This window comes from Oncorhynchus masou, chromosome 1, assembly GCF_036934945.1.
Source record: "Oncorhynchus masou masou isolate Uvic2021 chromosome 1, UVic_Omas_1.1, whole genome shotgun sequence".
Lineage (NCBI taxonomy): Eukaryota > Metazoa > Chordata > Actinopteri > Salmoniformes > Salmonidae > Oncorhynchus > Oncorhynchus masou.
The window spans coordinates 41,170,032-41,184,190 of NC_088212.1; the positions used below are offsets into that span (position 1 = coordinate 41,170,032).

General features: G+C 42.0%; 1 protein-coding gene across 2 annotated transcripts in view; it reads right to left on the reverse strand.

Moving 5' to 3' along the window:
- The window catches only part of dock8 (dedicator of cytokinesis 8), an 84,736-nt gene that overhangs the window by 70,040 nt on the left and 537 nt on the right, over positions 1-14,159 (reverse strand). The window lies entirely within an intron of this gene.

Consider the following 14,159-nt stretch of genomic DNA (forward strand, 5'->3'; position numbering starts at 1 on the left):
GACCCAATTGTAAACATACAACTTGGAGTGAAGACGCTATGGCTGGAATCAAAATAAGCCCATTGTATAAACAAAGCCATGATTGCAATGCTTGTACAGTATATGTTGTACAGTATCCAAATCAACTCATCATGCGTACATACTGTATCTTCTACTGTAGTTTTGTACAATTACTGCTAAGGTTAAATAAAACCTAACATTTAGTAGCAGGAGTGGAAAACAAAAACACAGCTCCTTTCCTTTCTTCCAGTGTAATCTTAAACCCTACTGGTTGTTTGCCAGCTCTAACATGACTGGACAAGGTTGTTTGTTATTAACCAATAGTTAGCGGCCGCAAGTAGCAGACTTTAAAATGGCCCACGACAAGGTTTATGAAATGATGTGACCCGCGAATCCACGATAGAAATACAAAATGTCACTCTGCTAATATGGGTCATACCATTTGAACGGTTTGGGCTTTTGAACGGTCTGCATTGTAAAGGCCCAACCATCATGACAGAGAAAAATGAAGTGAAGAGAACAATCAGCAACAAGTGCTTCTTTTGTGTTAACAGTAAAACAATGTTTTTGGCCCTTTGCCTTCATCATTTTGTTATAGATTAGAAAAATAGCATTTTAGATAATTCAAAATGGCATCTAAGGTTAATAGACCAATCACAATTAGAATACAACACAAAACATGACGTGATTGGTATATTAGTTGCAATAATCTGACATTTTGTAATACATAAATGCTTCCTTCATTTATTGTATTGTAAAACCCAGAGACAGCCTAAAGCCTCGTACACAAATGAAAGAAATTCCGTTGGTCATAATGTCCTTTTCACGCAGTCTTACTGGTTGGACAAGTGTAGGCCTAGTGTTTGTTACGCAAGACAGAGGAGTGCCTGTCTCTGGACAGAGATCGCATTGATTTTGAGAAATTGCAAAATATCACCTTTTCATTCAAGACAGGAGAAACATTTTTATTTTAGTTTCTTGCAAGTCAATCTAGATTACACAGAGCCGCTAACGTTAACTAGCTAGCTAAAAGCTAGGTTAGGTTGAAGTAACTGTAGCTCCTACACCTAATAATTATCACCAAAATGTAAACGTATCATTACCATCACAAGACACTTTCCAGAATTAAAACGGGAGGCTACAGTCATATAATATAATTGGCTTAACGGCCAATGTTGAAAATATTAAAATACTCATTAACAGGATTGGTTAACTGTTTGCTGGATGAAAGCGTCTGCTAAATGGCATATATTATATTGTTTATAAGTTGCTAGCTATCCCATGAAGCCATCGCCAAAAACCAGAATTATTTTCATCTTGTTCTGTGGTTAGGTTCTATTGACAGAATCTGACCAGACTGAAGACAACGCAGAGTTTAGAAAAATAAAGTCTTTAAATTAAATCTTTTCATTTAACTAGGAAAGTCAGTTAAGATCAAATTCTTACTTACAACGACTGCCTACACGCAAGTAGGCGGCATGTGTTTCGCAACTGAGCCATGGACGCAAGGGGGCGTTGCGATGCCACTCCGTTGTGGACATCTCCATTGAAATGAATGACTGCTGCCAAAGCAGCAGCTACTCTTCCTGGGGTCCAGCAAAATTAAGGCAGTTTATACAATTTTAAAACATTACAATACATTCACAGATTTCACAACACACTGTGTGCCCTCAGGCCCCTACTCCACCACTAACACATATCAACAGTACTAAATCCATGTGCATTCAACATGTCAATAACGAACAAGTCAATCTCTCCTCCATTTTCAGCCAGGAGAGATTGACATGCATATTATTAATATTCGCTCTCTATGTACATCCAAGGACCAGCCGTGCTGCCCTGTTCTGAGCTAATTGCAGTTTTCTTAAGTCCTTTTTTGTGGCACCTGACCACACGACTGAACAGTAGTCCAGGTGTGACAAATCTAGGGCCTGTAGGACCTGACTTGTTGGTAGTGTTGTTAAGAAGGCAGAGCATCATTTATTATAGACAGACTTCTCCTCATCTTAGCTACTACTGCATCAATATGTTTTGACCATGACAGTTTACAATCTAGTGTTACTCCAAGCAGTTTAGTCATCTCAACTTGCTCAATTTCCACATGATTTAATACAAGATTTAGTTGAGGTTGAGGGTTTAGTGAGTGTTTTGTTTCAAATACAATGCCTTTAGATTTAGAAATATTTAGGGCTAACTTATTCCCTGCCTCCCACTCTGAAACTAAGTGCAGCTCTTTGTTGAGTTTTGCAGTCATTTCAGTCGCTGTAGTAGCTGACGTGTATAGCGTTGAGTATTCCACATACATAGAAACTCTGGCTTTACTCAAAGTCAGTGGCATGTCGTTAGTAAAAATGGAAAAAAGCATGGGGTCTAAACAGCTACCCTGGGGAATTCCAGATTCTAACTGGATTGTATTTGATGTTCTTTTAATGGAAGCCTATCCTCTGTGTTCTGTTAGACAAGTAACTCATTATCCACATTATAGCAGGTGGTGTAAAGCCATAACACATACGTTTTTCCAGCAGCAGACTATGATCAATCATGTCAAAATCTGCACTGAAGTCTGACAAGACATCCACCACAATCATTTTATCATCAATTTCTCTCAGCCAATCATCAGTCATTTCTGTAAGTGCTGTGCTTGTTGAGTGTCCTTCCCTATAAGAATGCTGAAATTCTGTTGTCAATATGTTTACTGTTAAATAGCATTGCATCTGATCAAACACAATCTTTTCCAGAAGTTTACTAAGGGTTTGTAACAGGCTGACTGGTTGGCTATTTGAGCCAGTAAAGGGGGCTTTACTATTCTTGGGTAGCGAAAAGACTTTAGCTTCCCTCCAGGCCTGAGGGCACAGGCTCTCTAGTAGGCTTAAATTGAATATGTGGCAAATAGGAGTGTCAATATCATCTTCTATTATCCTCAGTAATTTTCCATCTAGATTGTCAGACCCTGGTGGCTTGTCATTGTTGATAAACAACAATCATTTTTTCTCCTCTTCCACAGTGACTTTACGGAATTCAAAAGTACAATTCTTGTCTTTCATAATTTGGTCAGATATACTTGTGTGTGTAGTGTCAGCGTTTATTGCTGGCATGTCATCCCTAAGTTTGCTTATCTTGCCAATGAAAAAGTCATTAAAGTAGTTTGCAATAGTGGGCTTTGTGAGGAATGAGCCATCCGATTCAATAAATGAAGGAGCCATCCGATTCAATAAATGAAGGAGCCATCCGATTCAATAAATGAAGGAGCCATCCGATTCAATAAATGAAAGAGCCATCCGATTCAATAAATGAAGGAGCCATCCGATTCAATAAATGAAGGAGCCATCCGATTCAATAAATGAAGGAGCCATCCGATTCAATAAATGAAGGAGCCATCCGATTCAATAAATGAAAGAGCCATCCGATTCAATAAAGGAAAGAGCCATCCGATTCAATAAAGGAAAGAGCCATCCGATTCAATAAAGGAAGGAGCCATCCGATTCAATAAAGGAAGGAGCCATCCGATTCAATAAAGGAAGGAGCCATCCGATTCAATAAATGAAGGAGCCATCCGATTCAATAAATGAAGGAGCCATCCGATTCAATAAATGAAGCCATCCGATTCAATAAATGAAGGAGCCATCCGATTCAATAAATGAAGGAGCCATCCGATTCAATAAATGAAGGAATCCGATTCAATAAATGAGCCATCCGATTCAATAAATGAAGGAGCCATCCGATTCAATAAATGAAGGAGCCATCCGATTCAATTCATCCGATTCAAAAAGGAAAGAGCCATCCGATTCAATAAAGGAAAGCCATCCGATTCAATAAAGGAATGAGCCATCCGATTCAATAAAGGAAGGAGCCATCCGATTCAATAAAGGAAGGAGCCATCCGATTCAATAAATGAAGGAGCCATCCGATTCAATAAATGAAGGAGCCATCCGATTCAATAAATGAAGGAGCCATCCGATTCAATAAATGAAGGAGCCATCCGATTCAATAAATTAAAGAGTCAAGTTGGCTTTTTTTCCCAAAATTTAATTTAAGGTGCCCCAAGGCTTTTTTTCCCAAAATTTAATTTAAGGTGCCCCAAAGCTTTTTACCATCACTCTTTATATAATTTATCATCATTGTTTCATAATGTAGTTTATTTTTATTTAGTTTAGTCACATGATTTCTTAATTTGCAGTACGTTTGCCAATCAGTTGGGCTGCCAGACTTATTTGCCATATCTTTTGCCTCATCCCTCACAACTGTACAATTGTTCCATTCCTCATCAATCCGAGGGGATTTAACAGTTTTTACAGTAATTTTCTTAATGGGTGCTGCTTATTGGTAACTGGAATAAGTAGTTTCATAAATGTGTCAAGGGCAGCGTCTGGTTGCTCCTCATTACACACAACAGACCAGCAAATATTCTTTACATCATCACTACAAAACTTATTGTATGACCTCTTATACACAATATTAGGCTCAGCCTTTGTAACTTTGGTTTTCCTAGATATGGCTATTATATTGTGTTGACTACATCATCCTATGGATTTGGATACCGCTTTAAAGCAAACATCTGCAGCGTTAGTAAAAATGTGATCAATACATTTCACACATATTATCCATTGTCCTCCAACAAGAGTTCCTGAATTCTCTCACATGTGATGTGAAATAAAACAATGTAGTGACTTTCGCTGCAGGTCAAATATGATGCAGATGTACCAGCCAGAGTGCTTGCTCCCAATGGCAAAAATAGAATTGTCATTCAATGAATTATCTGGGTGAATATTAAAAATGTCAGGTCACAGAGCAAAATATTTAGGGGCATATGAGACTAGCGTGGTCACAAATTAGAGCTAGGCACACAGCCAACTCACTAACTCCATAAACAACTCCTACCAGACACACACCCACCCACTCACTAACTAACACAAGGCATATACAGACATGCACATTAACTATAAACTCTATACACAAGGGTCAACAAAAGTGGTTATCCAAAGTCAAGAGTTATAGAGAACACCTTAAAACACAAGCAGACTACTCCACCTTTCTCACACACACACACACACACACACACACACACACACACACACACAATAAGGCATGATAAAGTGAGACAAGCCAACATACAGCATAACTCTATTGAGAAACACAAGGGCCCAAAACTTCCCGAAGTAACAGATATAGTGAAAGGCCAAAGCCAGGCAGGCCACATCAGTCAGCATTGCATGGTTCAATTCCATCTCATTAAAAGTGAAATCTGCAGTTGTAACAATAACATAGCATACTCACTGGCTCTGTTTCAGTAAAAATAAACTGAAGGATGGGGCTGGAGAAATGTAACCACTCAAATTCATACAGAGCTATGGATCCAAGGACTGACCATCCATGATATCAAAATTATAGTTCTAAGCATGTTTAGACTGAGGCTATAGTGTTTGTTTACATATACTTTGTTGGGGTACGATAGTCGAACTAAGCTCATGAGACATAAGTTATATTCTTCAAGAATCAATGGGTTCCATATCATTAATTTATTAGTCAAGAAAATGGATGTAACAACTGCAGATTGCCCCTTTAAGGCACTGTGTGGTAGGCTGTTAATGTTCTCCCAAAATGGTAGGACTTCCCTTTCTATTTGCTGACAGGAGGAATTGTAACCAAGTCAACAACAACAGTATTTAAAGGTGTTGAAACAGCTAGCCTAACACCTTATTACACCATAACATATTATTAAGTGAAGATCAGACACCCAGAAAGTGAGTCAATGTTGGAAACATCTTTGTAAACACGCAATGGACTCAACCACCTATGATGTCCTTTCCACAATAGTCAACTCAGCAAGTCAAATATAGCGTCTGTCTTGCTTCACAGAACCCAAATAACAATTTACAGTGCAAGTGTATTTACCCTGTTAACTCCATAGCTCCCCAGTGGACAGGACTGATATCATGCTGTTGTGATTTCAACTAAGTGTGCCAGAGAATAACAGATTTTCTCAGACAAACTATTGTACCGAGTTACATTTACTTTTTCTTTGGGGAGTCAGTAAATGTTAAAGATGTGGGGGTTTTTGGTTTCGGATTTTCAAGGCACATGGCAATGTTTCTTATTAAACTTCCACAAGGCAAATCATTTCTCCAAAACTAAATATAAGTGTTGGTACTGTACTAGTTGGCAGGAGTCTTTACGTCAACATTATTGTGTTTTTTTTAAGTACTTTCTCTGGTAGATATATTTTTTATCTATATACAGTGTGCTTTAATTTCAACAAAAAATGTGACTCTTTGGTTTCATTTGACAACAGAATTGACATGCTCTTATGAACTTCCGATGTTGGTGCTCATGAGTCCTTTCACATGGAAATGCCCTGGGGGTAAGTTCTGCTGACAGGAAAAAGCTCAGTCTTTTTTGCCAGGCTGCATACTATGTGGCAGGCCAGCACTTGTGTGTAGTGCCTTTGAGCATTTCTGGATCATTCTGTAGCATTCCTCACTGTAGGCTATTATCACTCACAGCTATGCTCACGCTGTCAGGCTCAGGGGCATCAGATAGCTAAACCTTTAATTCAGCCAACGGGCCCGGTCATGATCAATGTTACAACCACCCACACGCTGGTATTACCATGGAGTCATTATTTTGGAGCTGGGTGATCCTTTGGGTGCATCTCAATAATAGTCTGAAGTACCTTCCTCTCCTCGACTTCTCTACTTCATTTGCACTAATCTGAAAACATGGGCATGGAGGAAACTATATAGATACCTGATGCATTGCCCACCAGGAAGTGTCTTTCAACCATCCAGTTCCTTAAAAAGTCAGTTTAGGTGAAAGAGAGCAGTTGGGAAACTACCTCAGACTATTGAGATGTCCCCTTTGTGTCCCACATACTGTAGCTTCCAGCTGCAGACTAAATGGGTTCCAGTCAGTCCTATCAGTGGCATCAGAGCTCAGCTTCCTGTCCAGAAGAGGGTTGGGAGGGGGATAAGACAGAAACAAACACATCAAATAGCTGGCAAGAGAGTTTCCCCATGATGCCCCAAGGAGAGAGAGTGGAGGATGGAATCTGCCCTGAGCGCGTAGAGGGTCCAGACCCAGCATTTAGGAGGGACTCAAATCAACACTGGTCTGCTATCCTACCTGGTCTACTATCCTATTATACTCAAACTACAATGCTTATTCGCAGAGTTTAACTGACAACATCAGGTGTAGCCCTAAGAACACCATCTATATTTCATTGACATTTTAATTGATTTATACATTTGCCTTAGTAGAGAGGATAGCATTTACATTCTTTCTACAGAGCAAATATTCGCGTGTATCTTTAATTCCTCCTCTATCTTGGGTAAGAAACCAATATTTCCTGTTTTAAAACAGTCATGAAGTGAAAAGAGAAGTGAAGTGAAACAACCATATCAAATAGCAGGATTTCCTTCTCACTCCATCTTGAGAGAGAAAGAGGAATGTGCTGATCTTTGCATGCGTATGTTTGCGTGCATGTGTGACATGCTACAGTGCACTGGACGAACAGTGGAGAACCAAAAAAGGTTGAGTGGATTTGTTGTATATTACTTCCAAACTGCCTGCCTACTTCATTTAACGTTACAGAGTATGAAACGTGTTCACATTTGGAAAAATACAAATGGCTGATAAATTGTCCGTCAAGAATGTAAACAATAGCTTTTCATCATCACACAACTGCAGAAATGTGTCAAACTCAGTGAGTGACAGATTACTGTTGTTAGGGGTGAACCACCACCCACCCACCCACTAGGGCTGCATAATTAATCTAATTCATATTAAAATTGGTACCGGAGAATCAGCTCTTGGACCAAGAGAGTCCGAGACAGCTTTACCCCCAAGCCATAAGACTGCTAAATAGTCAGTACCCAAAATATCTGCACACACACACACACACACACACACGGTGAAAAGTTTTAGAACACCTACTCATTCAAGGGTTTTTCTTTATTTTTACAATTTGTTACATTGTAGAATAATAGTGAAGACATCAAAACTATGAAGAAATAACACATATGGAATCAAGTAATAACAAAATAAGTGTTATGTAAAATATATTTTGAATTGTTTTTGAGATTCTTCAAATAGCCACCCTTTGTCTTGATGACAGCTTTGAACACTCTTGGCATTCTCTCAACCAGCTTCACCTGGAATGCTTTTTCAACAGTCTTGAAGGAGTTCCCACATATGCTGAACACACAAACCGTCTCAATTTGGTTGAGGTTGGGGGATTGTGGAGGCCAGGTCAACTGATGCAGCACTCCATCACTCTTCTTCTTGGTAAAATAGCCCTTACACAGCCTGGAGGTGTGTTGGGTCATTGTCCTGTTGAAAAACAAATGATAGTCCCACTAAGCCCAAGCTAGATGGGATGGTGTATCGCTGCAGGTAGTCATGCTGGTTAAGTGTGCCTTCAATTCTAAATAAATCACAAACAGTGTCACAAGCAAAGCCCCACCACAGCATAACACCGTTCACCCACACAGCGTCTCACAAAGACACGGCGGTTGGACCCAAAAATCTCAAATTTGGACTCCAGACCAAAGGACATATTTCCACTGGTCTAATGTCCATTGCTCGTCTTTCTTGGCCCATGCAAGTCTCTTCTTCTTATTGGTGTCTTTTAGTAGATGTTTCTTTGCAGAAATTCGACCATGAAGGCCTGATTCACACAGTCTCCTCTGAAAAGTTGATGATGAGATGTGTCTGTTACTTGAACTCTGTGAAGCATTTATTTGGGCTGCGATTTCTGAGGCTAGTAACTCTAATGAACTTATACTCTGCAGCAGAGGGAACTCTGGGTCTTCCTTTCCTGCGGTGGTCCTCATGAGAGACCGCACTTGAAGAAACTTTCAAAGTTCTTGACATTTTCCAGATTGACTGACCTTCATGTCTTAAAGTAATGATTGACTGTCGTTTCTCTTTGCCTATTTGAGCTCCTGTTGCCATAATATGGACTTGGTCGTTCACCAAAAAGGGCTATCTTCTGTATACCCCCACTACCTTGTCACAACACAACTGAGTGGCTCAAACGCATTAAGAAGTTGGTGGCGGTAATACACCTTCAAATTGGATTCCAACTACCATAAATAATCCACAGGAGAAAATAAATGAGGCGAGACTAATCAAAGAAAACCTGGTTGGTTTTCCCTTTCATCCGCGGACCAATTGCCACCTTAGAGAACACACAATTCCGGGCAGACCCAAAATGTGTTAAAACTCCACAAAGATCCAGCAACAAAAAAGTACCATATGCACCTCAGGTAACCCATCTACTTAGAAGAATCTCAAATATTAAATACATTTTGATTTGTTTAACACTTTTTTGGAAACTACATGATTGAAATGAGCCTATAATAAGAAGGCTCTTCGGGTCTTTGTTTTCTTTGGTATTAGTGTAATGGAGGCCGTCTGCTACTCTGTTCTTTATTTTCCTCTTATTATTATTTATCCTGATGCCTAGTTACGTTACCGTGCCTTCATGTACACATCTACCTCGAACCTCTGCACAATGATCTGGTACTGGTACTCCCTGTATATACAGCGCATTCAGAAAGTATTCAGACCCCTTCACTTGTTCCACATTTTGTTGTGTTACAGCCTTTTTAAAATGTCCTCAATCTACACACAATACCCCATAATGACAAAGCAAAAACAGGTTCCAGACATTTCTGCAAATGTATAAAATATAAAAACAGAAATACCTAGTTTACATAAGTATTCAGACCCTTTGCTATGAGACTCGAAATTGAGCTCAGGTGTATCCTGTTTCCATTGATCATCCATGAGATGTTTCTACAACTTGGAGTCCACCTGTGGTCAATTCAATTGATTGGACGGGATTTGGAAAGGCACACAGCTGTCTATTTAAGGTCTGTCACTCACTGGGTTTTTTGTGGTGTGTTTTGTCTTGGGGGTGTCTAGCATAGTCTATGGCTGCCTGAGGCGGTTCTCAATCAGAGGCAGGTGATTATTGTTGTCTCTGATTGGGAACCATATTTAGGCAGCAATATTCTTTGAGTTTTTCGTGGGTGATTGTTCCTGTCTCTGTGTTTATGTTCACTAGATAGGCTGTATAGGTTCACACACATGTATTGTTTCGTTTAGTTATTTCATGTCTAGTTCATTTTATTAAAGAACATGAATAACCACCACCCTGCATTTTGGTCCGCTTCTCTTCCACCAGACGAAAGCCGTTACAGAATCACCCACCACAACAGGACCAAGCGGCGTGTCAACAGGCAGGAGCCGTAGGAGAAGCAACAGCGGCAGCAGGATCAACAAAATCTGGACTACACAACTTGGGAGGAGATAGACAGGTGGGCGGTCGACCCAGGGAGAGTGCCGGAGCCCGCCTGGGATATGATGGAGCAGTGTGCGGAAGGTTACGAGAGAATGAGGTTGGCGAAGCAAGCAAGGCGGCGCGGAAGGAAGCCCGAGAGTCAGCCCCAAAAAATGATTGGGGGGGGGGGCTCAGGGAGAGTGTGGCAGAGTCAGGAGTCAGACCTGAGCCAACTCTCCCTGTTCATCGTGAGGAGCCAAGGAGGAGACCAGAACCAGAGCCGGTGTTGGAGGTGAGCGAAGCAGAGACTGTGAAGGACTTAATGGGGAGATTGGAGGAGAGAGAAATGAGGGATTTGCTGTGTTGGTGCTTTAAGCATGGAATTCACCCGACGGAGCGTGTTGGGGATTTGATGGCACCTGGGTCAGCGCTCCATACTCGTCCTGAGGTGCGTGTTAGTCGGTTGGTGAAGATGGTGCCAGCCTCACGCACCAGGCCTCCTGTGCACCTCCCTAGCCTTGCACGTCCTGTGCCAGCACTGCTCTCAAGATCTGCAGTATGCCTTCACAGTCTAGCCCATCCTGTGCCACTTCCACACACCAGTCCTCTGGTGGCAGCTCCCCACACCAGGCTTCCTGTGCGTGTCCTCGGCCCAGTACCACCAGTGCCAGCACCACGCATCAGGCCTACAGTGCGCCTCGCCTCTCCAGCGCTGCCCGAGCCTTCCTCCTCTCCTGCGCTGCCGGAGTCTCCCGCCTGTTCAGCGCTGCCAGAGCCTTCCTCCTCTACAGCGCTGCTGGAGTCTCCTGCCTGTTCAGCGCAGCCAGAGCTGCCAGTCTGCATGGAGCAGCCAGTCTGCATGGAGCAGCCAGAGCTGCCAGTCTGCATGGAGCAGCCAGTCTGCATGAAGCAGCCAGAGCTGTTAGTCTGCATGGAGCAGCCAGAGCTGTCAGTCTGCAAGGAGCTGCCAGTCTGCCAGGAGCCGCCAGAGCCGCCAGTCAGCCAGGAGCAGCCAGATCCGCCAGTCAGCCAGACTCTTCCAGATCCGCCAGTGAGCCAGACTCTTCCAGATCCGCCAGTGAGCCAGACACTTCCAGATCCGCCAGTCAGCCAGGATCTGCCAGAACCGCCAGCCAGCCAGGATCTGCCGGATCCAACTACCTGCCTGAGCTTCCTCTCAGTGCTTGCCTTCCTCTCAGTGCTGGGCTTCCCCTCAGTCCCGAGCTGCCCCTCAGTCCCGAGCTGCCCCTCAGTCCCGAGCTGCCCCTCAGCCAGTGGGGTTCTGGGTGAGGACTTTCCAGGCCATGGTCGCTAGCGCCAGGGATCTGGATCCATCCTAGGGGGCTTCTGTCACGCCCTGGTCGAAATATATTGTGTTTGTCTGCATTTATTTGGTCAGGCCAGGGTGTGACATGGGTTTTTTGTGGTGTGTTTTGTCTAGGGGGTGTCTAGCATAGTCTATGGCTGCCTGAGGCGGTTCTCAATCAGAGGCAGGTGATTATCGTTGTCTCTGATTGGGAACCATATTTAGGCAGCCATATTCTTTGAGTGTTTCGTGGGTGATTGTTCCTGTCTCTGTGTTTATGTTCACCAGATAGGATGTATAGGTTCACACACATTTATTGTTTTGTTTAGTTATTTCATGTCTAGTTCATTTTATTAAAGAACATGAATAACCACCACGCTGCATTTTGGTCCGCTTCTCTTCCACCAGACGAAAGCCGTGACAGTACATGTCAGAGCAAAAACCAAGACATGAGGTTGAAGGAATTGTCCGTAACAGCGCCGAGACACAGATCTGGGGAAGGATACCAAAAAATGTCTGCATCATTGAAGGTCCACAAGAACACAGTGGCCTCCATCATTCTTAAATGGAAGACGTTTAGAACCACCAAGACTCTTCCTATAGCTGGCCACCCGGCCAAACTGAGCAATCAGGGAAGAAGGGCCCTTGGTCAGGGAGGTGACAGAGCTCCACAGTTCCTGAGCACACAGCCAAGACAACACAGGAGTGGCTTCAGGACAAGTCTCTGAACATCCTTGAGTTGCCCAGCCAGAGCCTGGACTTGAACCCGATCCGACATCTCTGGAGAGACCTGAAAATAGCTGTGCAGCGGCGCTCCCCATCCAACCTGACAGAGTTTGAGAGGATCACCAGAGAGAAGAATGGGAGAAACTCCCCAGATTCAGGTGTGCCATGCTTGTAGCGTTATACCCACTTAGAATCGAGACTGTAATCAATGCCAAACGTGCTTCAACAAAGTACTGAGTAAAGGTGATTTTTTTTTTTTTTTAATTTTGGAGTGAAGGTGATTCTGTTTTTCATTTTTAATACATGTGCAAAAATGTATAAAACACTTTATGTTTTGTCATTATGGGGTATTGTGTGTAGATTGATGAGTGGGGAAATAAATATTTAATACATTTTAGAATAAGGCTGTAAAGTAACAAAATGTGGAAAAGGTCAAGATCTGAATACTTTCCGAATGCACTTGTAGCTCGATTCTTGTGTATTTTATTTTATTTTATTCATTGTGTTTCTATTTTATTTGAAACACTGCATCACTGGGAAGAGCTTGTACATAAGTATTTCAAGGTAAAGTCTATTCCTAAGGTTAGCCATTGACTCTGAATGGTCAAGGTAATTGTTAAGGTTTAGGATAGGCTTAAAGCAAAAATATCAAAAACAACTTTCGATGACTTGATTCAAACATGCATCCTTTGGAATCAGAGGCAGATGCTTACGAAACCTACTTGAAGGTAACAGCGCTCACTTTTGCCCCTAGCAGCCGGTTTTTCACTTAATCTCCCGACATCCTCAAAATGGATGGACGTCAAATACGGACTTGTATCAGAGGTGACCTGGCTGGTTCTGTTAGGTAAAATGTGTATTATTCCAAACTAGAACAATGCTGCTTTCCACTTCTCTTCTTAATATAATTCATTATATTTCTAAGATTCCAACAGTTCACCCAAGTTTTTTTTTAACCTATATAGCCAATCAAATCGCAATATTTTGTAAAAAAGAATTTGCTATTACATTCTTTCCCACATATCATGCACCCCTAACACACACACACACACACACACACACACACACAATCCTGAACTTTCATAGGTTGGTGACCAGCTATGGTCAGCAACAAAAACCCATGTCGACAATATAGGCTGTAGAGACAGAGCCAGACAATTAGCTGGCTTAGCAGTTCATTCAAGGAGCAAGATAAAATACTCTCTGCCTTTCAGCAGCTGACCTCAGCCCTATTACACAGGAGATGCTGCCCCATCTTCTCCACTTCAATCAAACTGACAATCCAATAAATGGTAGGTCTCATCAGCATACTGAAGGCAGGGGGTGAGTGACTGAGCTAAATGGACAGGATACACATCGATTAATGTGTAATATAACTTAGAGTTCAGTCTAGGTTGGCGATTTGGATACTGGATACATGTTAGAATGCCACAAAATGTTCAGAAACGGCAAGAGGTATGGGTTACTCAATACACACCTCCACAGTTACTCCTTTTTTAATGTAAAGTTATAGTAGTCTATAGTGCCATGGGAGATATGTATTTGTTTTATCAATGGCCTAACGGCATGACACACAATGGTCTCACATATACTACTTCCTCTGCACCTGGTCAATGTGTCAGAGCAGGAACAATGACTACATCCCTTAATTTATAGCATCTCCGACTGGGCTGCTAGATGGGCTTCATATACACCATGCAGAGGGGAAATGATCAAATACAGACCAGATATAGAAACATACCCAAATGAGGAGGAAATGAAGCAGATAAAAATATGTTTGCATCAACTCAATGAGCTGTAAGTAGACAGAAAATATGCATGTTTTCTTGTTCATTGGGGGGGAAA